Consider the following 24,452-nt stretch of genomic DNA (forward strand, 5'->3'; position numbering starts at 1 on the left):
CGTTTTAGGATTTATTTGGTCACTAGATAAGAAAATAATGAACACTGTTCATTTCGTAGTAATTTGCCAGGATTATGCTGAGAATGCTGTGTCAGTGTGGAATACGCAAACACATTTAACCTCAAATAATCTCACATTTTTGCTATCCAATAAACTAAAGAACTGTGATACCTATTATTTACTAATAAAATACAAACACTGCAACATATATGAGTTTGGATTTAAAATGCACCATCAAAATCTATAACTATATATATCCTATTACAAGGCGGTGTTGACTTGACACAATTAGTAAGTTTATAGGTTTCACTCCCTAGGAACTGTGTAGGGTTTTGAGTGTGGAACATAATGGTGGAAAGATATGGAGGGCATGGCGGAATATAACGCAAAAGGGAAAGAGATGGTAGGCAAAGATGAATATTAGACAGTTTTATATTAATCTATACCTGCCTTCTCTTTTCCCCTTTATGTCATGTAATCCTCTATGCCTACCATCTCTTTCTCTTTACCTCATATGCATCCATGTCTGTCATCTTTTTCCTCATTTACGTGTTATATTCCTCCATGCCTGCCAATTCTCTCCCTTTTTTGTCTTAGATTCCTCAGTGCCTGCGATTTCTTTCCCCCTTTAAGTCTTTTATTCCTCCACGCCTGTCATCTCTTTCCCCTTTTATGTCTTATATTCCATCATGCCCATCATCTCTTTCCCCTTTTTATGTCAGACATAATGGTGGAAAGACATGGCTGGCATGGAAGAAGACATAACGGCTGAAAGGGATTGTACGCATGGAGGAAGAAAATACATAAAAGAGGGGAAAGAGATGGCAGCTGTGGAGGAAGAAAGTACATACATTGTAAAAGAGATAAAGAAAAATAGATGGAATAGATGTAGGAAATGTGGGTGCAATCTGTTGCTGTAGGTTTATATCTTATGCCATGGTGTTGTATGTGATGCTGTGGGGTTACATCTGTGCTGTGGAGTTATGTCTAATGCTCTGGATCTTTGTCTTACTATGGGTTTATATCTTGTGTGGTTGGGTCTATATCTGGTGTTGTCTCTTTCACCATTGGCTTGTGTTCCTCTATGTCTGCCAGTTTTTTCACCTTTTAGGTCTTGTGTTCCCCCATGCCTACCATCTCTTCCTCCTCCTTTATGTCTTATATTCCTCAATGCCTGCCCTCTCTATCCCCTTGCCTTATATTCCTCGATGGCTGCCATCTCTTCCCCCTTTATGTCTTATATTCCTCCAATGATATTTGTTTGTGCACATTAACACTAAATGCAGATTCTACATGTTTTTTAATGTAATTCGGTTGTAGTTCCTGGATCGTGAGTGTATGACTATTGCATGCATATTGTGGTGCGTTTAATAGGATTGACATAAACAACATTAGAGATTGCAACACTCAAATCAGACAATGGCTTGATCCTTCTATTAAGCCTAAGCTTATTAAGCTTTTGCATCAGGTTTCTCAAACCATTGCATGTTATGTTTGCATGATAACGACCATGCTCTCCCCTTCATGACATGATCAAAAAGATGAAAATAAAATGATGCCCTCCCCCCATGCCATGGCTTACCTGTTTTATATTTCTATTTTATTTGCATACACTTTTGACATGTTTTCTACTGATGTAAATATACATTAATGTTTCGTGAGCGTTTAGCCTCAGGTACATGTTTAATCTAGTTCATTACTATTCCTTTTTACCCTTAAATTGCAATAAGCAAAATTAATATTGAGATTAACAAGGACACAAACATACATAAGACATACTTGTAAAAGAAAACGAGGACGGCCATACACACAACATATGAGGTAGTTGAACGGAATAAATCAAAGAGTGAGTGATTGCTTGGGCAATGCTAATGGTCATTATTGTTTGCTCACCCATCTACTCCGGGGCAAAAGTTCATGACTATTTTGCTTGGCCATTGAGCCAAAATAGAAGTTCTACCTTAGCATTTTAGTGCATGTAACTTCTATTAGCAGATTCCTCATCATACAACACTTTTTACTATTACTGTTAATCTGTAGAAGAAGGGATGAAAACATATTCAAATAGGCATCCTAATTTGATCACACTGACTTTAACCTCACTCTCGCACCCATATTTATCACATAGTTTTTATATAAAACTTCACAAGCTGTAAATGTATTTTCCCTAAAAACTCTATTCATCTCCCAAAAAGTAAAAACCTTGGGAAAAAAATATCTGCTTTTGATGATTTATTCAATGTGATGAATTTGCTTGTACAAAATGCAATGTATAATTTCATTTGAGGAGCCTGTAAGCTATCGACGCCATTTGTCAACAACACTTCCTTAATTAAGTTGTGTGTGTACTAATAAGGGTGAGTCAAAGTTTATTAAAGTTGAATTTAGCTTTTTTTTCCCTCCCTGAAACTATTTAAAAGCTCACCAGCCAATTCTTGGCTGAAAATAACATGATGATAATTTGCTTTATATAAAACAGTAATATTTACCGGTTATATAATAAATTTAATACATAGGACAGAATAACATGCCATTGTAACTTATTTATAGGAAACAGTACTGGTATTGTCCCAAACAGTTTAGCCTCACACAAATTAAAGTGACACCATTTGTAAAGAAAATAAAAAAAACTAGTAGGGATTTTGGCAGGATATTTATAATGGCTAGATCTGGTCATTTTAAGGAAAAAGTCCCACTCTTCAGAAACATGTTTTTGGTCTAACTGGGTTCACTGGAGCATAAGATTGTTTCAGACTACCACTACTGAGAAGCAGAAGTCTTTTATTTAGAAAATAACAGACCTTTGTCCCATAGCATTGCAAATGTTTACCCCAAGACATCCTTATGTATAGGGTACATTGTCTTCACTGTATGTGGTGTTTGTGCCAACACGTTTAACAAAAAGATAAAAAAGACATCCGCAACATTGGGTGCAAATATGGATGAACATTACACATAATTGTGTTATCATGCTTGCAACATAACTGTAGGTATACATTTTTATATAAAATTTTTAATACATGGCGATCGAAAAAGCCAAACTAAAGCCAAGCCCTAGTAACTTGATGAAACCAGTTAAGCAGGAGTTGCATTTCACTTCTGAACATGTGCATAATCTATCGAAGTTGAAAGGGTCCTATGTAAAATTAGAGCCACGCAGAATACATTTTCCTAACTTTAATTATGCTTATATATTGCCTGCCCTCCTTCAAGTTATATTCTAAAGATCACTAGCAAAATAACCAAAACAAAAGATAATGGTATTTTGTAGACTGATTTCTGTGAAATTGCCCCAGATTTTAGCATTGGAAGTGCTTTTTATTATATAAACTTTCAATGATACATATTTATTTTTTTTATTTTTTTATTTTTATTTTTTTTTAACACTGACGTACTCAATACCTTATTTTACTTTTACCGTCGTGCATTGAAAGTTCAGTGATGTCTTAACATGAATACATTTTGCTCATTTCAGAGAAAGTGGAAACAGAGGTTGGCAGAAAAACACAGATAACAAAAAAGGGGGAAAACGATAAAATTTTCCTTTCCTGTTATTTAACAGAACAATACAACAAGAAATAGTTCTATAGCTTTTAAATGTATAGTTAAACCTCTGAAAAAGTGATCATTCACAAAAGCCACATTTGAACGGTTACAGTCTCTTGAACTAACACTCATATTACTGAAATGAAAATTTATACTGGAATTTTTTTTTATTAATCAATATAAATTAACCAATTATATTTTTGACTTTGGATTTGAACTTTACATATTTCTGAACTAAATGTAATGTAGTATTTTGATTTATTCAACTACATACACAAATAGTTGATAGCTAATAGCCTGTCTTTGCCACAATCCAAATATACAATTCTCATAAGGGCACCTTCGTAATAACTTGCCGGATATTCTTATGCTTGTTTAAACTGACAATGATATTAAGTAGATTTGGCAAAGCTTAGCGACAGATAATATTATACAAAAAAAGATTCTCTACAAAATTCTTATATCCAGAACCTTTAATGATTAAAAAAAAAAAAAAGTCTACTGGGACGTTCATGAAAAACAGTACAGTACAAATTAACTTCTCAGTCACTGGAATCTTTTTTAAGTCCTAGTAAATATATGCAAATATATACATAAGAGACAAATTATTTGATTTTATGTACTGAAATCTAATTTAATCTTCATGTAAAGTTTCCATTAATTAGATCAGGGACCACAGGCAGTTCAAGTTAAATCTATGTAATCCTGTCGGTAGAACTAATTCAAAACCCTCCTTGCCCATATTCACAGAAAAAAAAATTACGCATCAAGGTAAAATGTGATCATAGACTGCAAGGCTTTGTCCTATGTAATCTCTTTATTTGGACTGTCCTTTTTGTGTGTCTTGTCAAAACTGTTTTTGCAAAGTTTTTCATGAATATTATGCTCTTGCTATGGTATGCACATTAAGGTTATGGTAGTGATATTAAAAACACAAGTAAATTTGTTTTTCTTTGGTAAAAAAAGGGTACATTTCATGTGATTGAGATTTCAACTTTGTATTCATACGGCAGCAACCAGCCTCTCAATACTTGTAAAATGTTTATGATGACATCTAGGTGTTGGTGTACATGGTATACAGCCTACACCCTTCAAAACCAGTATACTACAATTATTCCACAAGACAACAGGAACAACACAGATATATTCCAACAAGATATAAGATCCTTCATCTACACTTCAAACTATAAAAAGATTAAAGGGTTAAATACAATGTTTCCACGTTTTCTCCATTTGTAGATAATAGCTCTCACCGTGGTTCGTGGTTAGCTTTTATCATTCAATATATGAAATCATCATTTAATTGTTATGTTTGTCTAATATTAAATTAGTTTGCTGATCTGAAACATTTAAGTGTGACAAATATGCAAAAAATAGGAAAGGTAAGGGTGCATAAGGAAGATAAAATTATATTAGAAAGAATTGGGTTTGGTCTAAACTAGACAGTTTAATGATAAATCCAGGGGAATTGATGTCTCTACTGTTTGATGCTAGTTCTTACTTTCGTATCTTTTCTTTCTAAACTGACTTTTCACACGATTTATGATATAAAAATATTTTACATTTATTTTAGTCCACTTGGGAGCTGCTGTTAAATTCTACACTAAATTAATACACTAACCATATACTGTATGTTACATTATCGGGGCCTAGAGTCATCTTATCAACAATGCATGAATCCAAGAAATGTGCCATCTTCTAGATGATCACTGTCTTGAAAACTGCTTAATGAAGCAGTCGAGTCAAGTGCCTTTCCTAAATGGTTCTGGCTAATTACATGCAATTATCTCCATTGCTATTTTATATTGCTACCGCTAGCTCTATAGACATTGCTGGCTGTGAATGCAAGGAACGCCATGGCAATAAGTCATTAGAATCACCACAGAAAATCCATTTGGTTGCTGTGGAGCAAAGTATGACACAACTAAAACTTTAAATACAATAGTTACATAAACACATATTTTAATAAGGCATATTGCTGATAAAACAGTGATAAAGTTATTGACTATGCACATGTTCAAAGAAAATACAAGATACCAGGAAAATAGGGATTACATGCTGATAAATTAAACTTAAAAAAGTACAATGGCTTTTTCACACATAAAATATTGTCCATTAGCATTCATTTGGGGTTTTTTTGGTATGAGGGTCCTGTCAGAACCTCGCCCGGAGCATATGAGGGTCCCTTTAAGATCCTTTAAGTTCTGTAAGTTGTGAGGTGGGGCCTCCATGAATGCATTCTGGTGCCATATGTTCTCCAGGTAAGTGATGCACACCTGATGTAATAGAAAAGGTTATTTATCAGACCATGCCACCTTCTTCCATTGCTCCGTGGTCCAGTTCTTATACTCCAATGCCCATTGTAGGTGCTTTCGACAGCGGACAGGGGTCAGCATAGGGAACCCTGACTGGCCTGCTGCTGTGCAGCCCTATACACAACAAACTGCAATGCACTGTATGTTAGATTTGACCACGTGCATCAAGGAGCCTTGGCCGCCCCTAAACCCTTTCTCTGGTTCACCGGTTTTTCTTCCTTGGACCACGTTTGATGGGTACTGAATACTGCAGACTGGAAACACCCCACAAGAGCTGCAGTTTTGGAGATGTTCCGACCCAGTTGTCTAGCCATCACAATTTGTCCCTTGTAAAAATCGCTCAGATCTTGCCCATTTTTCCTGCTTCTAACACATCAACTTTGAGGAGGAAATATTCACTTGCTGCCTAATATATCCCATCCACTGACAGGTGCCATCATAACAAGCTTATCAGTGTTATTCACTTCATCTGTCAGTGATCATAATGTTATGGCTGATCGGTATATATATATATATATAATCTCAGAGTATAGTTTCTTATAGTACAAGTGTACAGCCATGTATGCACTGGAAACGTAATAATAATAATAAGTGGTGGTAATAATTCCCAATTTATTTCACACAGATCATTATACAGTTAATCATTAGGCATCACAGAATAACAAACATATTTTGCTCCCCCCATTCACACCAGTAAATAAAATCTTCTTCATGGTGTCTTGGAAATGCATCCAACAACATCATCTCCTAAGGGGCCTGACAGTCATTTATTTACACTGTAGTTCCTTAACTAATAAGAATGCATATAAAACAAACTTAAAATGCGAGTGACATTTCCCTTTATGTTACCAAACGGATTTCTCTGATGAGAACACTACTAGGACAATAAAACTGTTCATGCAAATGGGTAATAAAAATGAATTACTTCCAAGAGAATGATACAAATTAACAGCTGCCCTTACTTATTCATTTATAAAAATTACCTTGAATGCTGATCACGTCAAGATCATTAGTCTTAATATATCTTATATTCTTAATGAAGGCACAGCTCATATTAGCAGTCTGTGGCTCACAAAGGTCAATCGGCAAGACTAAAATATAAAGACAACTGGAATCTACCCGTTCCAACAAAAACAAATTAAAAGATGAGAACTAAAACAAGTTGGCTATGTGGGCAATAAGTTAGTCGTACCATCTTAATGTCTTACATTTAGAGCAATAGTCCCTTTTCTACATCTTTTTCTAGACGATCAGAATGTACATAAAGTGTACCAAAATACAAAAAAAAAATATGTATACATACCATACCAATACATGATATTTTCTAAACATCACAGTTGTAGGACCATTGCTCTTTGTAGAGCCTTGACACTCAATGATACCTTTAACCACTCTCACTAAAACAGAAGTGTCTATCTTTGGCACTATATGGGCGGGGCTATGATTAAGCCACACCCTTTTTGCGGTGGCACGTTAAGTCTATAAGAAATCTGGGAATGTCAAGTAGATGTAATACCTGTGTCTACGGAGTAAGCAGTTTATTGCATGCGTACTTGGGAACTTCCCAGGGTGGGCCAGCACTCCCTCTTCTGATGGGAGCAGCTTCTCATGAGGGTGGGACTAGACAAGCATGGAGGGGATACTAGCTGTGCATCAGGCCAACTTAAGACAGACAATAGTAAAAAGAAAGTGGGCAGGGAAAGGGAACGGCTATCATCGTTCCACTGCCCAGACTTGCATCATTGGTATCCCTAGCATGCAAACAAGTTGTTAAGTACACAATGTTTTCTTTTTTATTAAATGAAAATTATGGGATAAAGTGAAAAATGTACAACAATCAATACAGAAACCTGCTACAGTACTCTGTTTATGAAAACAACAACATATAGAATGCCCAGTTTTACTGGGGTCTTAACAGTAATTTAAAAAAAATAGTATACATGTTAACCACCAATAGTTACCTGGTCAAAATAAACACATGAGATTTGCAAAGAAAAGTTTTTTTCTATTTCTTCTCTCTCTTTTTTTTTTTTAAATACATAGGGCCCTATTCAGATTTTTTCATTTCTTTGTATTAAAGCAAGCGCTGGAAGCTCTATATAATGGTTTTATGCAATCTAATTAAAAGTGTTGAATAGAAATAGTTTTTTTTCTAAACTCTTGTACTGCTGTAACAGCATCATAGGACTCAAGGTGAAATCATAAGCTATTATGTGAAATGCCACCCTATTCAACGTGCTTATAAAATGCATTGAATTGAAAAGCACACAACAACTGGCCTTGAAAAAAATCTTTATTCAATACACACTGAATATGATTGAGCACACAACTTAATCAGACAATGTAATGTTATGCTTTACATTGGGATTTCATATAATGATTTTCATCAAACATCTCATAGACATATAGGTTGTAATTAAAAATAAGAAAATGTTTTTATTAGAAAAAAACCTTATAGGAGAGTGCATTTATGTACAATGATATTGTCAAAAGTGTATTTTATCTGTAATATATAAAACCTTTATATTTCCTAAACATGATTCAAAAACGGAATAAAAACTCCAGAAAAATAGTACTCCTGTCACCTTTGCGTTTGTAAAAATCTGTTAATGCTTATAGGTAAAAGAGGGGATAATTGTGCTTCCTTAATTTTTGGCTCTACTTAAGTAGGGAGTGGAGTGTATTCACCAAACATAGAGCTAAAGGCAAATTAGCTAAGGTTTTAACTGTCTACATTTAGGGATGATTAAAGGCAAGTTGTTTTGGAGTCAAAGATGGCAAAGGCAAGTTGTTTTGGAGACAAAAAATGGCACTGGGAATCTGTTTGAGGACAAAATTGGTCTGGCAAGCTGTCTGTAGAAACAGATGGCCCTAGAAAGCAGTTTGTAGACATAAATGGCACTGCCAACCTACATATACCATTGTGCTCAGCAAGCCATTTAGTATAAAATACTGGATGTGTTGATATGTACGCTGGCACTGTATTTTATGTATGGCAAATATTGTATGTGTGAATATAGAGTAACAGCAGTTGAAGCCTTGATGTGACATTACTGCTCACATCATGGGCTGACCATGTGCTAATTCAACCAATTGAAGCAGCTTCTAGTATAGCTGATATGGATGACTGATCTTAAAAAAAAATGGTTAAATTTACAGTTGTTGTTATTTTATTGAAAGATTAGCATTTTTTTTAAAAAAAGTAGGTAAAACATCTGAAATTGTGCAAAAATACATGGAGATACTCGTTATCCACGCTTACTATACAGAGAGAAAAAGTGGAGCCTAAAAGGGAAGGGTGGGACCAGAAGAGGAAGGATATAGTTTACAGATGAAGGGGTGGATCAGAAACAGGAAGAGGTACATCAAGGAGAGGAAGGGGTGGGGCAAATAAATAGGGGTTCATGAGTTTAATCAGACCTGGGGTTCTTCTCGACTATCAACAGGACCGACCTTATATAAAGCATAGTTAAGTCAGTGAGATGGAATGTTCTACGCACATCACAACTCACCCACCACATGCTCTACTATGTAAAAACCTAGTATATAAAAAGGCACAGTGGTTATTTCTTGACATATGACATAGAAAACTACACTAGTGCCAAGCAGCAGGAACCCCCTGTTTAAGGCATATAATATACAATCAGGAAAATATTGCATCACTGCTCAGAAGTGCACATTTTGTTTCAAATCTAAGTGTAAACATAACTATAGAAAATGACAATATAGAATTTCATAAGATAGGCCATCAATATGAATAAGATGTACACCAGAACAACTTCTAAGGGAGTATCTGACACAATGACCAGGCAATTAAATACATTAATAGGAGCACAACCTTAAAAATGTAAACAGCCATTTATTTTACTTGAAACTACACTTGTTACATACACTCATTATGAATCATTCATGCTGCAAATGTCAAAGCATGATGGAGTTCTCCCAGGACATAACATGTGGAAAAATATAGGACCTATAAATTCTGTATTCAATGAGAAAATGACCAATATCATGTTTTATTTATTATTAAGTATTTCTTATTAACTATTTGGTAACTAGTAATTTAATTTAAACAAATATTACACAGCAAATATTTTATATTATTCAAGAAATCATATATTTTTAGTTATTTGATTTCATAAGAAACACTTTAGCTTGATGTGTGCCTCATGGTGAAACAAATAAAACATTTGCATTTCTGCACCAAAAAAAATGCCCTTTCTCTGTGCAATGGTGCCTTTTCTTAGCAATGACATTTGGGGATATATCTGATCTCAACTATGATTAGACCGGCTTCTAACTTCTTGGATTTTGTTTTTTACTGGAACCCTTTCAATCTAAAAGGCTAATGGGTCTCTTCTATACAGGCTTAACCACGTACATTGCATCCTATCTTCCTGATCTTATAAAATGGAATTGTTCCTGCAATTGCATTCATCCCTCTAAAAATAAAGTGTGTGGCTACAGTATGTTATAAAGCAAACTAATGAGATTTGTGACATTTCTGGAACTTTGAGACTGTGTATAAAATGTATAAGTGTTGACCAATCAGCATAATCAGTCTATTAGTTGCTATGGTGACTTTACCACATTGGTAAATTAAATTGCAAATTATGATGCCTTTGTTTGATCGAAGCCTCGCCCTCAATGTATAAAATGGTTATGTCAATATAAAATATGCCAATATCAGCCTCAAGCAGGGCCTAAGGCTTTCTAATTTAATACATGTTCAGTCTTCATGTTTGTATTAATGAATTAGTTACAATGTTTACTTTAAAAAGTCATTAAATGATTTACCATGTAAGTGTTGGTGAAGGGTTTAGGTTTGCACACCACACATTAGCTAAAACTGATCTATATGCTGACATAAATAAAAAATTGTTACCCATAGAAGAATTCTACACTTGCCTTCAGGGAATAGTGAAAAACAGCCTTTCATAAGAAATGATTTTGTGCCTTCACGTGATCATATCCAAGTCATTCGAATCACAGATCATTTCTCTTTCGGAAATATACGACTGAAATAATACCTTAATATTTCAATCTTCTGTGGATACCATATCTTCATATAATCACATTTTTTTAAGGAACAAAATGATTCATGAAAACTATTCTGGCTTATAAAAGCAGTATTGGTGCAGTTCTTGCAAGGACACTATTTCACTATGTTTAAGCATAAGCTACCAAATATGTGGGTATATCATTCAAAAGACTGAAATAGTGTACTGAGGGGAAATGAAAAAAAAAATGCAGTTTTTTCAACTTTTCCATATTACAGAGCAGCACGCTAAACTTATGCAATATTCTTCACATAATAAAATAAGTAGTATGCATATGTATTAGAACCCAATCTTTACTGTATACTATGAGAGCCACCACCCCACTTTCCTGTTCTCAGCACCTGCAATATTATATATATTGCATCTGACATAGCAGATTATAACTGCTGTTCATTCACTGATTTGTTAAAGGAGACCTCCCACCACTTTTTTATAACTTAATTTTTTTTTTTTTAAAAAATATGTTTTAGAGCATATTGTGCTGCTTTTATTTGCATAATACAATGTTTTCAAGCAGCTGCATATTAAACAGTTCTATATATACTGGCTCTGTTATTTTACTTAACCTACTAGACAAAATGCCCTTCTTATACTGCCTGAGGTATGCAGTAGAATGACTTAATCTTAATCACCCAGCCGGACACTCTGACAGTTTATGGAAAGTCTATGAAATAATGGACTTCATTATCGATTCCATAAATAATAATCTCAGCGTTTTATTAAGGGAAGTCAACCAAAATATTCCATGACCAACAACAATGGAAATTCCCAGGTCTGCAGATGAACGTTTATTGGATATACAATCAGGATTTTGTCAATACTAAACTACATAACTGTATGCAGCACTGTATTGCGTATATATATATATATATATATATATATATATATTTATTTTTTAATTATTATTTTTTTCTTTTTTTCTTTTTCATGAGACTTGCCCTGTAACAATTTGTCAAGTCAGAATTGGAAAATCAAATGCATAATTTGTGTGTACCGACTATATTATAGGTATATGTTTAACATTGAGAAATAACTTCACTACTGAATGCAACAAAAGAGAGGACATGCTGGGCAACTATTTTTATCAAAAGACAGACTAAAAGCAGGACTATAGAAGTACTGCAGCAGTGGGAACAAGTTAAGTATCACACATTCACTGTTACATGAAAGGGAAACAAACCCTGAATGAAGCTATGGACCGGCTGACAAAAGCAAGAGAGCGAGTTCTTGTATTTTCAGCTTGAAATAAAAGAGCAGAACTGGTTCAAAGGTTGCTCAGCATAGTGCTAACACGGCTCACATCTGTTTAATATTAATTGCCCTACAGGAGGTGAGAGACCTGTAGATATAAAAGACTGAACACAGCAAATCCAATTAAGACACAAATTGACCATGAACCATGCATGTTCTATTACAGGAATTAAATATAAAATAACACAGAGGCAGTTATCTTATGAGCATTGTCAATTAATAGGCAATTGTTTTTTTTCTGTGGGTGAGAGATCCATGAGATCTTGCATATTGTAGAATGAAACAAATTAATGTGGCTTGCTGTTTTGTTTTATTATTATACAGCCAGTTTGCTACAGCTCCCTAAAAAAATGTCTTCAACAGTAACACAAAGAAAAGAATAGCATAGCTAGAAATGTCATCCATACATTAGAAATTAGGCGTTTAAGGTAGTTTCTTTCATTGTACACATTTAAGGCAAGTTTCTAATACATATAGATTGCTTATTAACCTCTGTAACTCATGTTTTGTGTAGTGAGCTGTATAATGTAAGATTTGGCAGAAACATGTTATTTTCCATGTATTGGATAAGGGCAAACCATAAATATTATTTTATTGTTATTTTTTGTAGGGGGAGGCTTTGATTAAGCAAGCAATTGCAGTATTTATGACACTTGACCACAGGGTGAAGAGGCTGCCCTCACTGTGTGCAAGCAGCTGTTGAAAAAGCTGCAGGAGGGGTGAGAGGTAAGCAGGGGTGGGTGGGATGCATTTATATGTGTAAATGTGTTTGTATATATGTATGTATGTGAGCATGGATGTGTACATGTGTGTGTGTCAGCATGGATGTGTGTGAGCATTTATGTGTGGACAAAATGGACAAAAATGGAGTGTGTGTTGAATGAATGTGTACTAGTGTGTTAGTGAGTATGAGTAAGTGCGTGTAATTTGTGGGTTTACATATGTGTGCCAGAGTGTATGTTGGAAGAGGGGCAAGGGGCAAAAAAGGTACAGACAAGTTGTGAAGTTGGGGGCCCTATGGTTTCTAGTTATGCCCCTGGTATGTTGTATATAAAATAACAAATATTACTTGCATTCCTGGTCTTTAACACCCTTTTCTTCCAGTTTAATTAATAAAGTCATGTTCTATGATAAGGCATCCTAATGCACCATGAAACCTTATGTTCAGTCACATCTTATGTACCATTAAAATTATTGTCACTCTACACTAATTTACGAAAGCCTCATAGGGGTTGTTTCATATAGTATGTGCCTTCATTTAAGTTTTTTTTCCCTTTTCAAAGGCTAAATTTAGTGAAATGTATTTTCAATATGATCACAAAACTATCGTTTGTGCAGGGCTAAGCATTCTCTTAAGATACCTTGAGGATCTGTGCTCTTGAATGATTTCCTAAAGCATGCCTCACAAATGAATGCTACAATATAGTATCCACTTGTCCAACCTACAATGCCTTGGTTTTTCAGTTAATAATTAATCTAAGATTTAATGTATAGATACAATAAAGGGATTATAGTTGACTAGAGAGTGTTATATATACACACATATTCTTTAAAGGATAAGGTAATGGTCAACTTCCCCTTGCTCCAAGCCTCAAGCAGTACGCCAGTAGCCAACCTCATTCAGATGAGTTCACATTAAGGAGGAAACAGCTGTCCATGAGCCGTTATCTGGCTTCTGCCCTTCTATCCTGGGCTCTGTTTAACCCCTTAAGGACAATGGGTGTTCCCTATACCAATTGAACACAATGCATTTTGTACGGGCTTTGTCATTAAGGGGTTAAAGGCTTTTTAGAACAAGCTGAGATTTGCTCCAAGGGGTTCTTGTATAACGTGGATAAAGAGGCAAAAAAGGTGATCATTGTTAACCTTATTTCCATTTACCCAACTAAAATCTGCAGATGGGAATATAAAACATCCAAAACAGCCAGAACTTCTCTAATAACAGCTTGTCGTTATATTGAATTTTGTACCAGCAGTGTAAAAAAAGGGCTGTGGGCTGTTATACCCCTGGTCAGTTCCTAATTATACTTAACAAATACATTACCCAAGACTAATGTTCCACAACTTTATATATCCTATAACTAACCCAACCTAGTCTTCATATTTTTTTTATGGAATTGGCTATTATTAATCCCCTATAAAACAAGTAAATAATATGTTTCACAGTTGAAATTTGGCTTTTACTTTAATAATGAATTGGTGAATGTACGTTTTGCAGTATAAGCATTACTATAAGAGGCAGTTTGGCCTTTGTACAAATGTCATGCATGCTGTAGGAATGCACCTAAACGGCTGTGTTTTGCATTAGCCATTTCTGCCGCTGTTGTCTTATTCGGAATAGAGATTTTGTTATCCACTTCTCGACAGTGGTGACATTTTCAGAGCTTTAGCTGTTTGCAGTAGTAATGAAGAGCTGAAGAAAAAAAATGATATATATTCCAACAATTTCATCTGTTTTCATCTGTAATGAAATGTGAATTACCTCAAAAAGATATATCCTTGTAGGGATCAGATGTGCATGACCATGGCATCCAACAGTGTTGATGATATAAATAATGAATGTTAATTATATGTTTGTTTATGAAAGGTTTTCTAAACTGTCACAAACATAGTGGTTAATCAAACCACATCCACTTGGTTACCTGTTTTTTGAAAATTAATTATACACTCCTCAATGACTCCTGCTGAGCAAGGATGTTCTGCAGTAACTCAGTACAGTATCTCACAAAAGTGAGTACAGCCCTCACATTTTTGTAAATATTTTATTATATCTTTTCATGTGACATGACTGAAGAAATTACACTCTGCCACAATGTAAAGTAGTGAGTGCCTGTGTAGATTTGCTGTCCCCTCAAAATAACTCAACACAGCCATTAATGTCTAACACCTTGGCAACAAAAGTGAGTACACCCCTAAGTGGAAATGTCCAAATTGGACCAAATTAGTAATTTCCCCTCCCTGGTGTCATGTGACTCGTTAGTGTTACAAGGTCTCAGATGTGAATGGGGAGCAGGTGTGTTAAGGCAGTGTGGGAAAATAATGGCGGCCACACAAAATAGACACTTTGGGCCCAATTTGGACATTTCCATTTAGGGGTGTACTCACTTTTGTTGCCAAGGTTTAGACAGCAAATGTACACTTTAATACAGGCTGTACACTCACTACTTTACATTGTAGCAGAGGGTCATTTCTTCAGTGTTGTCACATGAAAAGATATAATAAAGTAGTAACAAAAATGTGAGGGCTGTACTCACTTTTGTGAGATACTGTATGTTGGATACAAGAAGACACTGGGTAATTATCGTATAGAGCACATTGTGAGTAGTCACAAACCTAAAGGACACTAAGGGGTATAGACCCTTAGGGATGCACTACAAGCTGAAAACCTGCCCCAATTCATGGACTGAAAAAACATGTTTTCACAACTAGAATATATTATCTGGAAAACGCGCGTGTCCCTTTAAATATCTAGGTCTCATTAACATAACTGCATGCGCAACACACTTTATGAACCTAACTTGATAAATAGCTGTACTTATATGAATGTGTGTCATTCTTAATTGGTATGACGTAAAGAAACAGAATGCCCTATTTTTCTTAGCATCTGTAATTAGAAAGTAAATCTTTCTAATTACATTGTGTTATATATCCATACGTAAACTATACCACATATAAAGGAGGTTTTTAATCAATTAAAAAAAAACCTATGAAGAAAAAAATAAAAAAAACTCTGAATTTAGATCATTGCTTCATGTTTTATTCACAGCACAAAAGTGACCCAATAACCACTGCGTAGCAGGGCTGACCATAGGGTTTTTGTGCTCACTATATACCAAGCAGATCTGATAAGGTCTATGATTTCCCTGCCAACTGCCCCTGACTTTTAACTCTGTTGATCACACTGATCAAACATTCTGAGCTCTTAAAAAGGTGGGACATGAGGTAGGAATGAGGATCCTTCCCCTTGACAAATGCAACAGGTTTCATCTAAGTTATTAAACATTATTTTGGTTACCTGGTAAAATACAGTACAGTGTACAGTGCGACCATTATCAGTTTTAGATTGCTAATTTACAGTTCTTCTAAAAAATGTCATTTTACATATAAAAGTATACTTCTCCATCACATTTCTCCATAGCATTTTCTAACATGGCAATATCCCAAAACGCTACATTTCCAGTAGCAACAACAGCTCTCATGCAATTGGTTTCCCTTTCTGAGCAGCAACGCACACACACACGATTACCATGTGCAATGCCCAAGCTTCAGCTGGAGTTGTATAAGAGGCCACCACTTGGACTTTGGAACAGTGGAAATGAATTATCTGGATTGATGAATCACACTTCACCATTCAGCAGTTTGATGAATAACTCTACGTCTAGCTGATGCCAAGAAAACCGTGTCTGTCTGGGCTGGTTTCATGATTTTGGAATAAGATGTTAAACAAGTTGGTGAACTTTTTTGGCCATGTAGTGCATTTACTAAAGACTAACTCACTCTTTGAGTGAACACGTTAAAATCACAACTTAAACATAAAATAAAGCACCTTGTTTGCATACTCATTTAGTAATTACAGAGGCACTCCTGCCATCATATGCACTGTAATGGATATGATAGTTGCATTTTTTATGGCATTGTGTTTAGTTGCAGAATCCTTCTACATGCATTTGCCCCTTGCTCTGCCAAACACTAAATCTCCCTGCGCATGATACACTTTATTTCCAATCACCTCCATATATGTAGGTAGATTAATTCAAGCCTATATCTCTGTAACTGAACATATTCTGAGGTCAGATGTCTAAACAATTTTAACACTAGTAATGAACAAAACTCTGTAACATGTCAGCTCACTATTTCTGTACCGTGCTCCTCGAACTATGCTCCTATGCAGAAAGGTCTTTCATGCAAAAAATGTCAAAACATATCAAGCTGAAATAGTACAATAAAACCCTGCCCAAAGACGTCTGAAAACATCGGCTGTATCCTATGTGAAGTGCTCCTTGCACAATATACCGTATTTCAGTATCACCTGAAATAAAGCAGACATTGAGCGCGCAAAGCAGTGAGGGTTTAAAGTCTTTGTCATAACATATAACATAAACAGATGTCAAAGAAGACTAAGCATTCTTTAAACTTCGAAATGGTCAAAACATTAATCAGCTGTCAAGCCAAGGTACTAGATTATTTTTGTATAGAGTGCTCACAAACAACATATCTACAAAACTCAGTATACCTATAGAAATAAAATAAAGTGCATTAAGTACTGCATATTATGCAACTCTTATACTATAAAATGTGTTACACTAACTACATGATTTTAGAATTGGTTGCTAATATTTAATTTACTTTTATTTTTGTTATTGGTAAAGCACTTTTTTGTAAAATTACCGTATATATTAAACCAATTTATTTACATGGCGATGGTGACGTGTGTAGATAGTAATGAGTAAAATAACCTTGATACTTTAAATGTGTGAGGAAACAATAATATATATATATCTATATATACACATATATACACACACAATATGCCTCCCCTTACCTGTCAAAAAAGCTTTGTCCTATAGCATTCAAGATAACTATATAATTCCCTGAATGCCAACCTATATGCAACTTTAAAAAAAAAAAAAATTGTCTTGAGTTGTTGTGTCAGCCAGTTTGGAGAGCTATTCTAATTTACGATTTCATTATCTTCTTTCCTTCATTCTTTCAATGGTCTGTCACATGTTATACTCATCACAATGAGCTAGTCAAGCACACCTTTGATTTGAACTGGAGACAGACATGAGATGCATTTTCTATATTCTGTTTCTTCATGGACCCATTGCTGTTAAAAACAAATGTACGTATTCCCATTTTTTTTTTACTTTTCTGTTCTGTGCATTAACCGACCAAATTGACAGAAGTCAAAACTTAGCCACAAGTATAGTAATTCACTGCTAATGTACAGTGCGTGTGTTTATAATGGATCATAATGGGAATATAAAGCCTCCTCAAATTACATTTATTAAATCATATACCAAATATAGAGATAAGTCTGCTAAATGGGAAGTATGGGAAGTCATTATCATCCAAGCTTTTTATCCAAAATACATAAGTGATGACATGAGAAAAAACTACAGTCGAGCAATACATTAATTTGTCACTCGGGGAGCCCTTTTTGAAGGTAAATAATCTACTAAAAATCATATATTAAAAAAATGTATCCTTGCAAGACATGCCAACCTGGGCCATCACTAAGCTCATGTAAGATCATGGGTTTGACTGTAAATTTGCTTTAAATTTAGGCCACTTGTAATCTGGGTCTTATTTGAAGGTGAATAATCTACTTAAAATAATTATATAGATAAAACAAAACAAATTCTGGGGATACAGCTTTAAAAATACTCTGTAAAGAGAATAAAAACCACAAATGGTGCAATAACGTTTAAAAGGTTTAAAACAGCCCCCACTAGTTGTGCCACACTCACAAGATTGTAGTAGGAACTGCGCCTTAAAGATAGCCTGTATCTTAGGAATCCTGAAGATTTACTGGAACTTTTTAAAACCACCTCAAAGTTTTAAAAACCGGTCATCTGCTGGATACAAACGGATGGTAGGCAGGCAGGGTATCTTCCAAAAGTTCTTTATTTAAAATAGCCCATTAAAAATGCTTAATGTTTTAAGAAACTAAGTCCAACGCGTTTCGTCATATGTTGACTTCATCAGGGACTAGTTATAATACATCAAGAAGCATGAATTAACAAAATATAAACTAAAAACCCTTGCCCGCCCTCTCCTTAAATCATCCAATCTGTTCTTCTATTGGTCTAAAGTCTTCACGCCTCCTTTGTTTCAATTAGATGAACACAAATTTTCTTGTTTCCAGGTAGTAACCCTTTGCGTTCCAAAATATGTTCCAAAGTAGTGTCCATTATTTCTGAATGCCGTCTTTTTTATTGTAAAGTCCAGTTTAAATAGTTAATTGTTTGCACAATACTAGAATCTAAAATAAAGGAGATAGAAATAATAATATACATCCTATAATACATATACATGTTATTTATAGCTTTTGCAAACATCCAGATGCGGAAATTTAACTGAATTACCTAACCATCCCTGGATATTTTAGGGTTAACCACTATTAGTTCTTGACATAGAAAATTCATTGCTTCATTCAGAAATAAGTATCTACACTATTATAATGTATATACATATATAAAAAATATAAACCAAGTTTGTATGTAGATGTTGCATATAGATGTTACATGTTCATATAGTCCTATATTTAATAGTGAGTTACCAGTAAAGAAATTAGTGTGAGTGAAAATGTAAATAATGTGTTGTGTACTACTATATTAATATTATGTGCGTGAGTTACATTGTGGTTACCATTAGTGCGTGAATATATAGTAATTAATTGTATATATTCTAAATTAATATAATATATATACTAATATATATACTATTTATAAATAATTATAAAAAAAAAAGAGAATAAGTATGTATACTTATGTGTTAAATACGTGCTGTACTAAGTGTTGATGTATATGTTATATGTGAATTAAAAAATGTGAATAAATATTTTATTTGTATGTTGTATGATATATAAATACATAAATATAATTAAATTAATATAAATTGTGTATTGTGCTGGGTGTATATTATATCATTTAAAATAAAGTGTGATATTTCGTAACTGTTTACATTACGTTTTATTAAACTAAATTATTTAGAACTATATAGATGTTATATAACACAGTGTATATAATTACTATTGATATACAAAAAGTGTATGTTTGTTTATATTTATATGTGTATACTTAATTGAGTTTTTACAAAAAACTTACTATGTCAATCTCCGCATTTAAACCCCTTGGTTCCATGGTCTCCAATTTATGGATCCAGTATGACTCTCGTTGTATTAATTTTTTATTCCTATCTCCTCCCCTCCAATGTGCCTTGACTATTTCAATACCAATAAAAACGAAGTCTTTAAAATTGAATTTGGGACAACTTGCACAATGTACAGGTACAGAGTGGTTATTAACTTTTTTTCTAATGTTGTTAAGGTGTTCCAAAATTCTTACTTTTAACTTTCTTTTTGTTTTTCCTATATATTGTTTACCACAGGGGCATTGCAGTAAATAAACTACAAATTCTGTATTGCAATCTATATGAGATTTTATCACACAATTCTCCCCTGTGGAAGTACTTGTAAAGCTTTTAATTATTTGGACACCTTTCAGATTACAAGCTTTACATCTACAACAATAGTTAAAACCATCTCGGTGCAAATTATTCTCCTTTTTTTTCTCCTTTGTCACATAACTGGGTGCTAAAATATTTTTTAGGTTTCTTGTTTTCCTAAAAACAATTGGGGGTTTCTCTGGTAAAATGGTTCCTAAAATAGGATCCCTCAACAGAATTGGCCAATGTTTTTTTAAAATTTTTTCTACTTTGTTATATTCTGTGTTGAATTCAGTGATAAAGGCATAACCAAATTTAGAGTTATGGTCTTGTTTGATTTTATTTGAGGTTAAGAGTAAATTTCTATCTTTCTTTGCCATAATTCTAATATCTTTATCGATTGAATTTTTATTGTAACCTTTTTCAATCAATTTTGTTTTAATATGATTGGCCTGTCTTCTATAGTCACTTTCATTGGTGCAATTTCGCCTGACCCGGGCAAGTTGTCCTTTTGCAATGCCTCTGAGCCAGGGCTTATGGTGGCAACTATTTTTATGAACATAGCCATTGCCGTCTGTTTTTTTAAAAAAACACTTTGATTTAATGTTAACGCCTTCCGTAAAAAACGTAACATCTAAAAAATTGATCTCCAATGCACTAAATTCAGGGGTAAAAGACAAATTGGCATCATTAGAATTTAAAAAATTCACATAATCAATAAAATCGTCTTCCGACCCATTCCAAATAAGAATGACATCATCAATATATCTACGCCAGAGGACCAAGTTGTCCCTCCAGCCATGTTCAGACCAAACATAGTCATCTTCCCAATGTCTCATAAAGATATTGGCATAGCTGGGGGCAAACTTAGTCCCCATGGCGGTGCCAGTGGTCTGTAAAAAATATTTACCGTCAAAATAAAAATAGTTATGGTTTAAAATGAATTCAATACAATCCAATAAAAATCCTTTAAAATTGACGGAAATGTCATCATCATTCTCCAAAAATTTATTAACCGCTTGTAACCCCAGGTTGTGTTTAATAACACTATAAAGAGAAGTTACATCCAAAGTGGCCCATTTAAAACCTTCTTGCCACTCTATATTCTCCATTTCTTTCAAAATCTCCGCTGTATCTTTTATGTAAGACAGCGATTGTTGCGCATATTTTTGTAAAAAACGATCTATAAAAGCTGATAAGTTACTTGTAATGGAATCTATGCCACTTATTATTGGACGTCCTGGGGGTGTAGATAAATTCTTGTGAATTTTGGGAATGAAATAAAAAATCGGCGTGATAGGAAATTCTTTAAATAAAAACTGGTAATTTTTTTCCGAGATGATGTCGTCATCCACAGCATTTCTCAAAAGATCTTTTAAAACATTCTGAAAATCATTTGTGGGGTCATTGTCCAATTTGAGGTATGTGTGTGTGTCATCCAATATACGATACGCTTCTTTAAAATAATAATCTTTTGTCATCAACACAATTCCACCTCCTTTATCCGCTTCTTTGATTACGACATTATTTTTTTCTTCCAATTTTTTTAATACATCTCTTTCATTTTTTGTTAAATTATCTTGATGCCATTTGTCTTTCTTTCTACAATTGTTAATTTTCCTAACATCTTCTTGGACCATGTTATTAAAAATCTCTAAGTGGGGACCTCTGTTAAAAACAGGATAAAAATGTGATTGAGGTTTAAAACTTGCTAAATCGTTAAAAATATTTTCTGTATCACCTTGCACTTCTCCCATTGGCTGTTTTAAAAAATGCCTTTTAATTGTTAATTTCCTGATATACTTTTGTAAATCTATAAAAAAGTCAAATTTTTTAAGATTTTGATCAGGTGCAAATTTCAGGCCCTTTGATAAAATTTGTAATTCTTCCTCTTTTAAAACCATGTCTGTTAAATTAAAAATGCCTTTTGCTCTTTCCATATCCTTTGTAATCAATGCCTTCTCCTGTCTTCTTCCTCTGCTCGTTTCCTCTTGTTTTGTGCCGTTAAGTAAGACATAGTGGGAGACGGTACTTTGGCTTCTTCTCTTGATTCGGTCCTTGGTCTGAAATGATTGCTGTTGCTGTTTGGGCCTTGCCCCCTGTCTAAAAAAACATCAGAATTTTGTTCCCTTTGGACCTGTTTGGAATTAAAGTAAGATGTAGGGTGGATTTCTTTGTGATTATTAACCACTTCAGCATAGGATTTATGGTCATTATAGGATGTATGGTCATTATGTTGCTGATAATAATGATCTTTATAGGACTCTCTCCTCCCTCTATAGGACAGATTCCTCTGCTGATATTCTTTATTGTTAGACGAATAATGGGTTCCTCTAGGTGGAGATCTTTCTCTAAATCTTGGGGGACTAACAGTCCTAGATTTATTCACTTGTCTTTCCCTCCAGTTAGGCACTTTTTCTAGGGATTTTTTGATGTAATTATCCCTGTAGTTGTCTTCTTGAAAATTTCTTCTAGGTCCAAAATTATTTCTGCCTTTATTTTCATATTGCTCATTTCTCCTAGCTTGTTTCCTTTGGAGTTTCTTTTCTACCGAAAAAAACTTATTTATTTTGTCTTCCACATCTCTTTTATATTTTCTACTCTTTGTTTCTGCTATTTTTTCATCTAACTTTTTAAGTCTATTGCACATAGCCTCCTCTTTTTCTTTAAACCGTGTGCTTTCTTTATCCAAACCTTCTTTTTGTTCCAATTTATTTATTTCCTCATCCAATTTTATCTTCTCTTCTTTTTCAAATTCTACAATTAGGCCCATTAATTGGAATGAGCAATTAAACAGAATCTCATCCCATTTTTAGACCAATAGAAGAACAGATTGGATGATTTAAGGAGAGGGCGGGCAAGGGTTTTTAGTTTATATTTTGTTAATTCATGCTTCTTGATGTATTATAACTAGTCCCTGATGAAGTCAACATATGACGAAACGCGTTGGACTTAGTTTCTTAAAACATTAAGCATTTTTAATGGGCTATTTTAAATAAATAACTTTTGGAAGATACCCTGCCTGCCTACCATCCGTTTGTATCCAGCAGATGACCGGTTTTTAAAACTTTGAGGTGGTTTTAAAAAGTTCCAGTAAATCTTCAGGATTCCTAAGATACAGGCTATCTTTAAGGCGCAGTTCCTACTACAATCTTGTGAGTGTGGCACAACTAGTGGGGGCTGTTTTAAACCTTTTAAACGTTATTGCACCATTTGTGGTTTTTATTCTCTTTACAGAGTATTTTTAAAGCTGTATCCCCAGAATTTGTTTTGTTTTATCTATATACCTGTTATAAGGGGCTTTTTGAAGGAAGAGTCCTTGGGGAAGCTACCACATATGTGTTCCGAGGAATGAATAGAGGGTTAAAAAGCTAAGTACCCTGTTTTTATATTTTTTCATTCTTGTAGAACACAGTTACAACTGTATTGTAAAATAATTATATATGTGAACAGTGTATCTTTGCAAGACATACCAACCATGACCATTACTAGGCTCATATGAGATCATGGGTTTGACTGTATAATTGCTTTAACAAAACTATTACCACACACACCAAGTATGGACATTGTAAGATTTTTTCCCTACTACATAAATTCTCTCATATTCATGATCTCCCAAATTCGAGGCTTTAACCTTTTTAAGCCAAGCCCTAGAAACACTGATACTAAAAACAGAACATTTTGCACACCATGTAAGGCACCTGACAGGCATCTGTGTGAAGCCTCTTGACTCTCATATATTGTGTGCCAGATCCAATTAAACATAAATCATCTGTGATGATACCCAGATGGCATTAATACGGGTAAAAGGTTGCACAGTTCCACATCTAGTATTTCAGTAGTTTTCCAGTGCTTATCTCCTTTGAACGGTTATGCAATTATCTTATCCAAGAACAGTTTAGCATATTCAAATTTATTAATACATAGATTGTTTTTGACAACCAACATCAATATTTTTCTAAATGTCATCTTTTATTTTAGCAACATGTTTGCCATTTGAAAGGTTCAAGACAAAATATATTGAGGTTCTTTTAACCAAGAACATGACTATTAGAATCACCAACCTCCCCTCCGCCTTAAGGCCATATTCCCCAAAAACTCACTTGGATTC

At 34.3% G+C, this 24,452-nt stretch overlaps 1 protein-coding gene across 4 annotated transcripts in view; it reads right to left on the reverse strand.

Moving 5' to 3' along the window:
- The window catches only part of CACNA2D1 (calcium voltage-gated channel auxiliary subunit alpha2delta 1), a 247,077-nt gene that overhangs the window by 90,703 nt on the left and 131,922 nt on the right, over positions 1 to 24,452 (reverse strand). The window lies entirely within an intron of this gene.

This window comes from Spea bombifrons, chromosome 4 (genome assembly GCF_027358695.1).
Source record: "Spea bombifrons isolate aSpeBom1 chromosome 4, aSpeBom1.2.pri, whole genome shotgun sequence".
Classification (NCBI taxonomy): domain Eukaryota; kingdom Metazoa; phylum Chordata; class Amphibia; order Anura; family Pelobatidae; genus Spea; species Spea bombifrons.